Here is a 9,325-nt window from a genome sequence, read left to right on the forward strand (position 1 = left end):
AAGTGCTTAGTGTGCACTTCCTTTGTAAGGACTTGAATTAGAAGTCACCACAGCTGGGGGCTGTTGGGGTTTTTCCCTCCAAGGTGGTTTGAATCCTAGAAAGCCAGACATACCATTTACAATTTGTGGTGTTTTGGTAAAGAAACACATGTGGCCAGAAGGAAAGTGACTTTTACTTAACAGTCTTGGAAACAGCACAATGCCTGGACAGAGCCATGAAAAGACATAAAGATATGGTGGGAGGGATCTGCTTGGTATGCGGAACATGTGCCTGCCTGACGGGGTCCTGCAGTACTTGCTGTATGTCCCTAGCAGGATCTAGTCCTGCATGAGTCCCTGTCTGCTTCCTTCTGGGCTCCCAGAAGAGCCTGGAAAGTCCGGGAAAGTTTTGCCTCTGATTTGCTCTGCAGTGTGTGCACACACTGCTGCTTTTGGATAAAGGACAGCCTGAGCCTGCTCAGTGGGAACCACCCTCTGCGATAAGAGTACATGTTGACTCAGGGGATTAGAATTGTCCACTGCTTTGTGTTTTTATACAGTGCATTTATTGGCAAAAGAGCAGCCCAGAGGACAAAGGAAAACTACAACATAAAGAAGCCAGTACCCTGTGCAGCATTGCAGGCTCTGTGGGGAAGAAAAGTATCCCTAAGAGGGCTAGATGATGGTTCTGCTCTTGGGAAGTAGCTGCAGCCTGCAGGCACTGGCCCCAGGCGTGTGGGAGCAGCAGGCAAAGCCGGTGTCTCCTTTATGGATTTGTGATTGCAGGGCTCTCATGGCCCTTCTGCTCCTGATGCCATTGTAATGGTAATTAAACACTCCCGGGCAGGTGCCGAAGTCTTTGCAAACTGAGATTTGGCTTTGTCTTGTTGGCCTGCTGGAAATGCCTTTTTTTAGGGCAGATTAATCTCTCGCAGCAATATCTGAAAGCAAAGGGAGGGCTTTAATTGGGGTGGGATTAGCACAGCAGAGTTGAGCAGGGAGAGTGGGAGCTTTCTCCCTACCTGCTAATTGCCCCTTCTCTGCTCTCTGGGACACCTGCCCCCAGCTGCCTGTGTGCCAGCTTTGTGCCATGGGGACCCAGGCAGTGCCAGGGGCCTTGTAGGTTTATTTATGGAGCAGAGGGTGAGATGTGGAGCTCAAACCAGGGGAGCTCGATCTGGCTATGGCAGCCAGAGGGCTTAGGATGCTTTTGGCACTCGAGTGCTCTGGGGGGCTCATGCCTTTTCCTTCTGCTGTTGTGGGGTTCAACTCAGAGGCTGAGCTGAAACCCACGGGCTGCAGTTTGCAGCCCCCCCTGCCTCTGGCAATGGCAGGCAGCAGGCTGATATAAGTGTGAGTCTGGTATGGTTTTCCCTGGGACATGTGAAGCAGGCCAGTCCCTCAAGGGCAAATCTCCCAGGACATGTGTGCTTAGAGAAGGGCTATGACTCTCCAGCTCTTGGAAACAAGAGATAAGCAGCCCTGTGCCTCAGCCAAATTGCTGACCTTCCCATCCCCACTGGTCTGCCCTGCAACAGCCTCCTGTCCCAGGCAGGCACCATCCCCCCACATGCCCTTCCAAGGGACGGGGTGTCAAAGGCAAAGGTCCACGATGGGCTATGCGGAGTCACAGCCTTGCTCATCACCCCCTCTTTCGGCAGGCGTCCTTAGGGATGCACACACAGCAGGGCAGGCCCCTGCTTGGTGGGAAAAGCTAACTTTACCCTAGGGGAAAAAAAATATGTCAGATTGTATTTTCGTCTCAATGTGGCCTGAAAGTCAAAGTCTTTGCTGCAGCTAAAAGAACTCCCTGGTCAAACCAACTGAAAGAACTTCCCCTGCTCTCCTCTCTGCTTCCCCAGTGAAGAGCAGTCTGTTTTCAAATTTGTTTTTAACTCCTGAGTGTTAGTCATCTCTAGTCCGTAAAGGAATGGTCAGCAGGGACTGTTTCCAGCACCAGCCTGTCCTTTAGCTCTCTGCTTGCCTCAGTATGTCCATGAGAACTACCCCGGGGGCTGCTGAGCCCGCTGTGCTGGTGTAGGCACCCATCCCAGCTCCCTCCTCAGCCACATGCCTTTGTGGGGTTTGTTGGGTATGATTACCCCTCTCTGGAGAAAGCACCTTTCTTTGCCTGTGCATGTCCCAGTGGCTTTTATGGCAGATGTGAGTGTGGCGGTTTTATTTATTACTCCATGATGCAAAAAGGGCAAAGGGGCCCAGGGCAATGTGCACTTCTCCTAGAGCTGCCCCAGCCCTCCCTTCTCTTCTTCATGATTGGAGACTGGGGGTGAAATGCCTTTTCCCTTTGCTTTGCCCCTCAGAAGGGATGTGGGGGAAGAAGTGACACGCAGGAGAGAGTCTTGGTCAGGGCTGAGTATTGCTTTGCTGTCATCAAGAGCTGGTGATTCTGGACCTCTGTCACCCTCTACCTCATCTCCCTGCACCTTGTAGAGTGCCAGCCAGGATGGACAAAACCACACGTACCCACACATCTAAATGTCAAGTTTGGGCACACACATATGTATGTCCACATATACACCCCTATCCATGCGTACATTAGCACCTATGTGTGTGCTCACACCTCTCTGGGCATGTCCATCCCCTCCCACCTCTTTGCCTCCTCCCCTGCCAAAGCAAGAGCAAGCAGGCAGCGGGTGGAATGCTCGCCTGGCACCCTGGCGTGGACCTGGCACCGGTGGAGACGACAGGAAGGGAAGGGAGGTGTTTTTCTTGGTTCCTTTTGAGCTGCACTCCAGATGCTTTTCCACCTGCAATGGGAGGCAGCATCACTTGGGGACAGCTGAAGAAGTCTCACAAAGGGCTGAAGGCTTTCCTCCAGTGAGTGGGACTGCTCCCCATGCCTGACCCAGGTGTTATGGGGGTCACTGCAGGGTGGCTGAGGCTGGTGGATTGGTGTTATGGAGCCAGGAGGACTCAGAGCCATCAGGGAGCACTACCCCCCTTCTACAAACATACTGTGTCTCTGCTGGCTCTCTGCAAAAATATTTGTCTGTCTGAGGCAGGACTTTATAAAGCCTCGGAATTTTCACCTGCAAGCTTCTTGCAAGAGACAGACGGGTGTGAAAATAAAGCTCCTGACCAAAGCAAACGCTCACAACCCGCTCAGAGGGCGTGTTAACCTCATCATTCTCCAAAAGCAAACATCGGCAGTGACGTGCAGTATTTTAGGTAGCTGTGGCACAAGAAAGCCCCTCTGTTATTCAAACAAGGTGCCCTTTCATTCAGAGGTTGGAGGCGGCTCTGAGAAACCAGTGGCATGTCACTGGGACAACCCGCTAGAAATGCAGACGTTACCTTACGGCAGCAAAATGCTTCTTTGCATCTGAAGGGTCGGAGCAGGGCGGAAGCGGCTCCTGAGGGTGTTGGCCGTGGTATTTCCACAGGATCTCCCCAGCCGAGTTGGGGACCGCCAGCTGTTTGTTTGTCCCCTTTGAAGGACACAAAGGCCTCACCACGCTGAGCCCCACAGCTTGGTCACTTCCGCTCTGGCCGAGCGCGGCACTGTCAGATGTGGGGTTGCTGGGAGGAAAAGTAAACAGAAAGGGGGCCAGAAGGGCTGGGCAGAAGATGGGGGTGTTATCAGGTACCCAATCTGTAAGGCTCTGTTCAAAAGGGAGGAGAAGGTTGGAACCATCAAAGCTACTCTGGTGGCCTCGATCCAGGTGGGAGAAAGGTTTCCTCCAGCTTCTGCTGGGCTTCTTCCTTCTCATGGTGTACTCCGCTTCCTCCCAAGCCAGGGACAAGCTCCAACATCCTCTTCCTCTTCTCTGTGTGGGAGATGATCTTCAGAGTGCTGGGCAGTGTGAAGGGCAGCCCCCTGCCCTGGGCAGCCCCTTTGGTCCCTGGTGGGGCTGGGGGGACCCTTGGGTGGGAGCAGCAGGGCAGTGCCCCGGGAGCAGTGGTTTGGAAGCGTGATTGAGGCTACAGCTTGGGAGATAAGCCAGCCTGTGAGGACGAACTGTTCCGCTTCTGGGGGCACACCCATCCAAGCTTGTCACAGTTTATATCCACTATACAAGATCCTAGATAGTATAGAAAGTCACATAATATTTATAGATGTGTGTGCATACATTATGTGAGTTTTCCATGAATGTATGTACATGGTCAAACACTCTCAGCAGTTTTTGGGAAGAGGCATCTTGCTGACCCAGACTGCAGAGTTTGGCTGCTGAGGGTCTGCAAGCCGGTTCCCTGGGGGTGACCTCTCTCGGTACTCTGGGACAGACACAGTGATGCCCTGGTTGTTCCAATGTCTCACTTCTCCCTTCTCTTCCCAGCCTGGCAGCACAGGAGCCTGGTCAGGGTGGCAGCATCCTTGGGGGCACCCAGCCATGTGTGGGGAAGGAACAGGAGGATCCCTGGGGGTGTCACCAGGGCTGTGCACAGGAGCTGGTCCCATGACTGGGCAGTGTTTCTGAGAGCCAGAGCTGGTGGGGAGCAGGGCATAGGAAGACTTTACTCACACACCCTCTGCATCACTTCTGCCTCTCAAGAAGTTGAGACATCTGGGGGCTGGCTTTTCCGTGAAACAGCCTGCTCTTCTGGTTAGCAAAAATCCCCAGCTCTCCCTTGCTCTCCTCCTGCATGCCTCCGGTCTCGTTCCCCCATCACAGCCACCTCACTGGTGTGTCCCATCACCCACAGCCAGGCAGAAGGCTCAGGAGATGGTGTCTCTAGTGGGAATGATCCTTACTACCTCATGCTGGCAGAAGAGGATTTTCCCTTCACAGGAGGGGAAGGCTGAGGCCAGCAGGACTCCAACCCCAAGCCCCTCCAAGGCCAGCATTTCTCCTGGTGACCTTGAGGGAGAGACTGGAGGCAGCTGGCTGGCTCTCAGGGCCTGTCCCCCCATCTGAAATGCCAGCTCAGTCTATAAATAACACCTGGCATGGTTCTCTCCCCAGGCATCAGAGCACTGAGAAACTGAGCCCTCTATGCCCTCATGCCGCAGGACTCGTGCCCCATTTTAGAGATGGGGAAGCTGAGGCGCAGTGGGGTCCTTGACCCTGCCTTGCAGTGAGCCGTGATGCAGTGCTGTGAGTTTGCAGGGCACTGGGAGATGTTTTCCAGTGGAAGAGAGACTAGTCCCCACTGGGAAGGGGAGGATTTGATGGGGGCTACTGCTCTGCCAGGGGGTCAACATGTTGTCCCACCCCCCAGCTGTGCTGTCAGGGCAGTCAGGGTCCCTTTGTCCCCAGAGAAGGGGACTGCAGGGGCCTGGTGTGTTGTAACCCTGTAGTAGCCCCCCTGCCCTCCTTCCTGACTGCTCCCTCTTGACCATATCTGCCAGGGATGGCAGCTCCCACCCCAGCAGCTGCCTCCTGGGGCAATCGGTGGGGAGCACATGGCCCTTATCCGCAGGCCATCCGCGGGCAGGGCTCCCTGCCATCCCTATCAGTGGGGCGGCTCCAGAGCCGCGGCTGAGGGGAGCTGTTCCTGCTGCACTGGGGCTGGGGCTGGGGACATTGTCACTTCCCCACGCTGACCATTCCAGGGGGGTGGTTGAAGGTCCAGGACTCCTCTCCAGCCCTGTGCTGTGATACAGATGGATTTGCAGGGATCCATCCAAGGCCATTGCACTGGGAGGTTGTGGATTGTGGTGGGGCACTGAAGGCAGATGGTGGCAGCAGTCTTATGACTGCCAGCAGGATCTGCACCCCCTGCCAGCAGGATCTGCACCCCCCATCCACTTTCATCAAACTCTCAGCAGCAATTTCCTTACCAGGGTGATGCTTGTGGGCACCAGGAGTGGGCGGTTCGACAGGGTCAGCACCTTGGGAAAGGCTTTTCTGTCCCTTTCACAATTCTGAATGACCTCTGTGTTTTAGTATTTTCCTCAGTTGTGCCCACCTTCCTGTTTCCAGTGGCTTGGCAGGGTGCTGCTGGAAAGCTGGCAGGGTGGGGATGGTGACTCTCTCCAAAACCCCAGGGGTGTGGGGGACCAGGGTCATCTGTGGCTGTGCAAAGCATGGGCATCCCTGTGATGAGGTGCCTGTGGAGTGTGGTTTTCCCCAGAGGTGGGGCCAGACATCCCCCCATGCTATGAGGTCCCATTGCTCTAGGGGTGCTGGTCCTGCCTGGCAGAGTGAGGGATGTCCCTTGGGAGAGGGAGCATCCTGGCTGCTGTGTCCCACTGAGCAGGGTCTGTCCCTCTGTGTCCTGTGACAGCAGTGAACATGGATCACCAAAAGCTCAGAGTGCAGATCTTTATAGTCCACTTGTCTGGCTGGACCACAGCCTGAGCTGGTGTGAGGTTCTCACTCCTCATCGTCCCTGTCATCCACAGTGGCCCCAGACTCTGGATAGGAAAGGAGAGTATGAAGAGAAATGTGTTTTGGTCTCCTACTGGCTCTTACCAGGGCTTTTAATGAGGATTTTTCTTCCCTGACATGTCCTGGGCATGGGGAAGCTGGTGCTTGTCTGCTGGGAGCCTACTGTGTCCACCAAAGTCAGCCCCTCTGGCCATAACCACAGGGAATTAGAAAGGGGTGGAAAACTGTATAAAACCCCAAGCAAATATTTGCATTTCAAGGGATTTTCCAAGTACTGGAGAATGTTGACACAGCAGCAGCGTGGGCGATGGATCGAATGCCAAGAGGGTCTGCTTGGCTATTTTTTGGGGGCAGAATTTCAGTGGTCAAAGAGTTTTGTTTAAAATAAAAAAAGCTAATCAAGCAAATGGAGAGATTTTCCATCACAGCTGCTGGCTTCTCTGGCAGCTCCTCAGGGCAAAACAGCCACCCCGATTCTGAGGGAGCCATGAGCCTTCAAACCACCCCTGCCCTGGGCTGGTAGGTGTGTGGTCCTGTCTCAGCGCTCCTTTTTCCTCTCTCTGCTGAAGGGATTTTTGGCAGGAAAGGGGCTCCCTGTACCTGGGGCTGCTCTACCCAGGGGTATCCTGTGAGTCTGGGACTGACGTCGAGCTGGTGGGAGCCTGACCTCTCTGTTGCCCCCCAGTTTTGCCCGCGCCCAGAGGATGCTCACCTGCTGTTGGCTCCTGCCTACCCTGCCGCCTTTTGGCCGTGGTAGCGGCCGGAGTGGAGACGGGTGACTGGTTGTCTTGGTTTAAAAAGGCAAATGCCTGCCAAGGAAGGCGGTAACCTGACTGGAATGGAAAGAAGACCCCTCCCTCCAAATTATTATCCTCGAAATTAAGAGACTCTCAGGCAAAAAAGTAGAAAAAGGAATCACCCTTCTTTATTAAAAATATACGTAGAACAAAACAGAACAAACACCACCACCGTAACAGAAGCAGCTAAGTCCTGCTTCCCCTTGCGGTGCAGCTGTAACCGCGGACAGCAGGGGACGCTTGGCACGGCTCGGGAGGAGAAGGGTCAGCCGAGAGCGCCGTGCCGAGTTCCAGGACTCACCGGACCACGATGGCGGGGACGGTGTGGAAACCTTCCCGTGGGCAGCACAAGGACCCTCTCACCGTTTGCCGGAGTGGATGCGTGGGGAGTGGTGGGATGGTTTTGGAAGCTCCTCCACGGGCAGTGCCAGCCCCCGCCGAGTCTGGAGCGAGGTCCGGCGGTGATAGCAGTCCGCGAATAAATTAGCATAGGATGTGCAGGGTCGAGACCCTCCTGGAGCCACTGCGAGCCCCAGCAAGGGGGTAATCAGGCACTGGAATGGAGTGCCCAGGGAGGGGGTGGATTCTCCGTCCCTGGATGTTTTTAAGATGAGACTGGATGTGGCACTCAGTGCCATGGTCTAGTAACCATGGCAGTAGTGGATCAAGGGTTGAACTTGATGATCTCAGAGGTCCTTTCCAACCCAGCTGATTCTGTGATTCTATGACAGCTGAGCGCTAAAGCCAATGGGACCAGAGGCGCGTGGAACGGGCAAAGATGAACGCGGAGACCCTCTCCACGCCACTCCCCGCTCCCGAGCCAGGGAAGAAGTAAGCAAGAATCCTTCCAAGTCCAAACCCACCGTACCTGCTCTCCCCACACCTCCCCAGGGCACAGGCAGAAGAAACCAAGGAATTCCAGCTCTGCAGGGAAAGTCATCAGCCCTTCAATGGGAGAGCCATTAAGGGCCATTAAGATCTGAGCTAGAAAGACAATTGAACCTTGATGTTTCCCTAGCAGAAGGGCCTGATTGATTTTTCCTCAAAACTGTGTATTTGTGTGGAGAAAATTCATCAAAGGGTTTAAACCTATAACACTGGTGGGCGAGGGTGCCCATAGACCCTGATGGCCTCAGGACCATACATCCCAAGCATAGATAGGGGCTGCTGTAAATAAGAAGTTGGGGTGACCCTGACCTACCCCATCCTGCTGCGTTCCCTCTCTCCACACCCATCTCCACCAGCTCCCGGGGCAGGTCGAAGCAGGCGAGCTGGAGGCACGTCCTGTCCTGCTGGCACAGGGAGGGCTCAGCGCCACAAACTGCAGGGATGAGAGCCCTCCCTGTCCCCAGCTCTGGGGTGGTGTCCCCAGCAGGATGATGTAATGGTGTGTGAATGTGTCCTGGCCGCATGCAGGGTGGGATGGGGTGGTCTTGGGCAGGGTGATGGGGCTGGGGGCTTGGTGGAGGTGGGTCGGTGCTGCTGGTGTCACTGGTGCATCCAGCACCAAGAGAGGATGGAGAAGGGAGTGTGTGCAATGATGGAAACCTCCTTGCAGGCGTGTGCATGTGTGGAGGGACAGCTCATGCAGAACATCAATGTGTGGGGATGCCCCCCTGCTCTGGGCTTGGGGTCCAGTCATGTCCTGCATCCCCATCTCAGGTTGGCAGGATGCTCCATGCCCTACAGCCATACCTGGCACCTCGGGGTGTGCTGTGCTTGGGGACTGCAGGGGACCCAAGGGCTCAGTCAAGCTTCGGTGCCACCTCAGTGGTGAGGAGGGTTATGATGATGCTGGAGCAGAGTCAGGGACAGACAGACCCAGGTGTGCTGGGCAAGGGGACCACCATATGCCCCGATGCAGTGGGCACCCATGGGTGGTGCTGGCCCTGGAGCTGCGTGCAGGCAGGGGAACAGGCTCCTGCACAGCCTGTGTGCACAGCACACTGTGCAGCACGTGTGCGTGCATGCTGGGACAGGCCTCTGCTTCCCTGGGGCCACGGATACGTGCAGATCATGCCTGTGGTTATGGACCGCAGGGGGGTGAGCACCAGGTAAATGAGGCAGGAGAGCAGGACTGCCATGACATAGTGACCGCCAGAGGCTGGCACAGCAGACATCACAGGAGTTGACATGTTTCTTCAGATGTGGGCAATGCTGGTGATACTGGTGTGGCACAGGGGTGCTGAGGGGGGGGGCCCATAGGGCCCTTGCACCACGTGGGGTCCAGGAGCACCCAGGGTTTTGGCCACCCCC

The sequence above is a fragment of the Empidonax traillii genome, unplaced genomic scaffold (assembly GCF_003031625.1).
Source record: "Empidonax traillii isolate 1590-97213 ecotype Southwest subspecies unplaced genomic scaffold, ASM303162v1 scaffold138:size3245559, whole genome shotgun sequence".
NCBI lineage: Eukaryota > Metazoa > Chordata > Aves > Passeriformes > Tyrannidae > Empidonax > Empidonax traillii.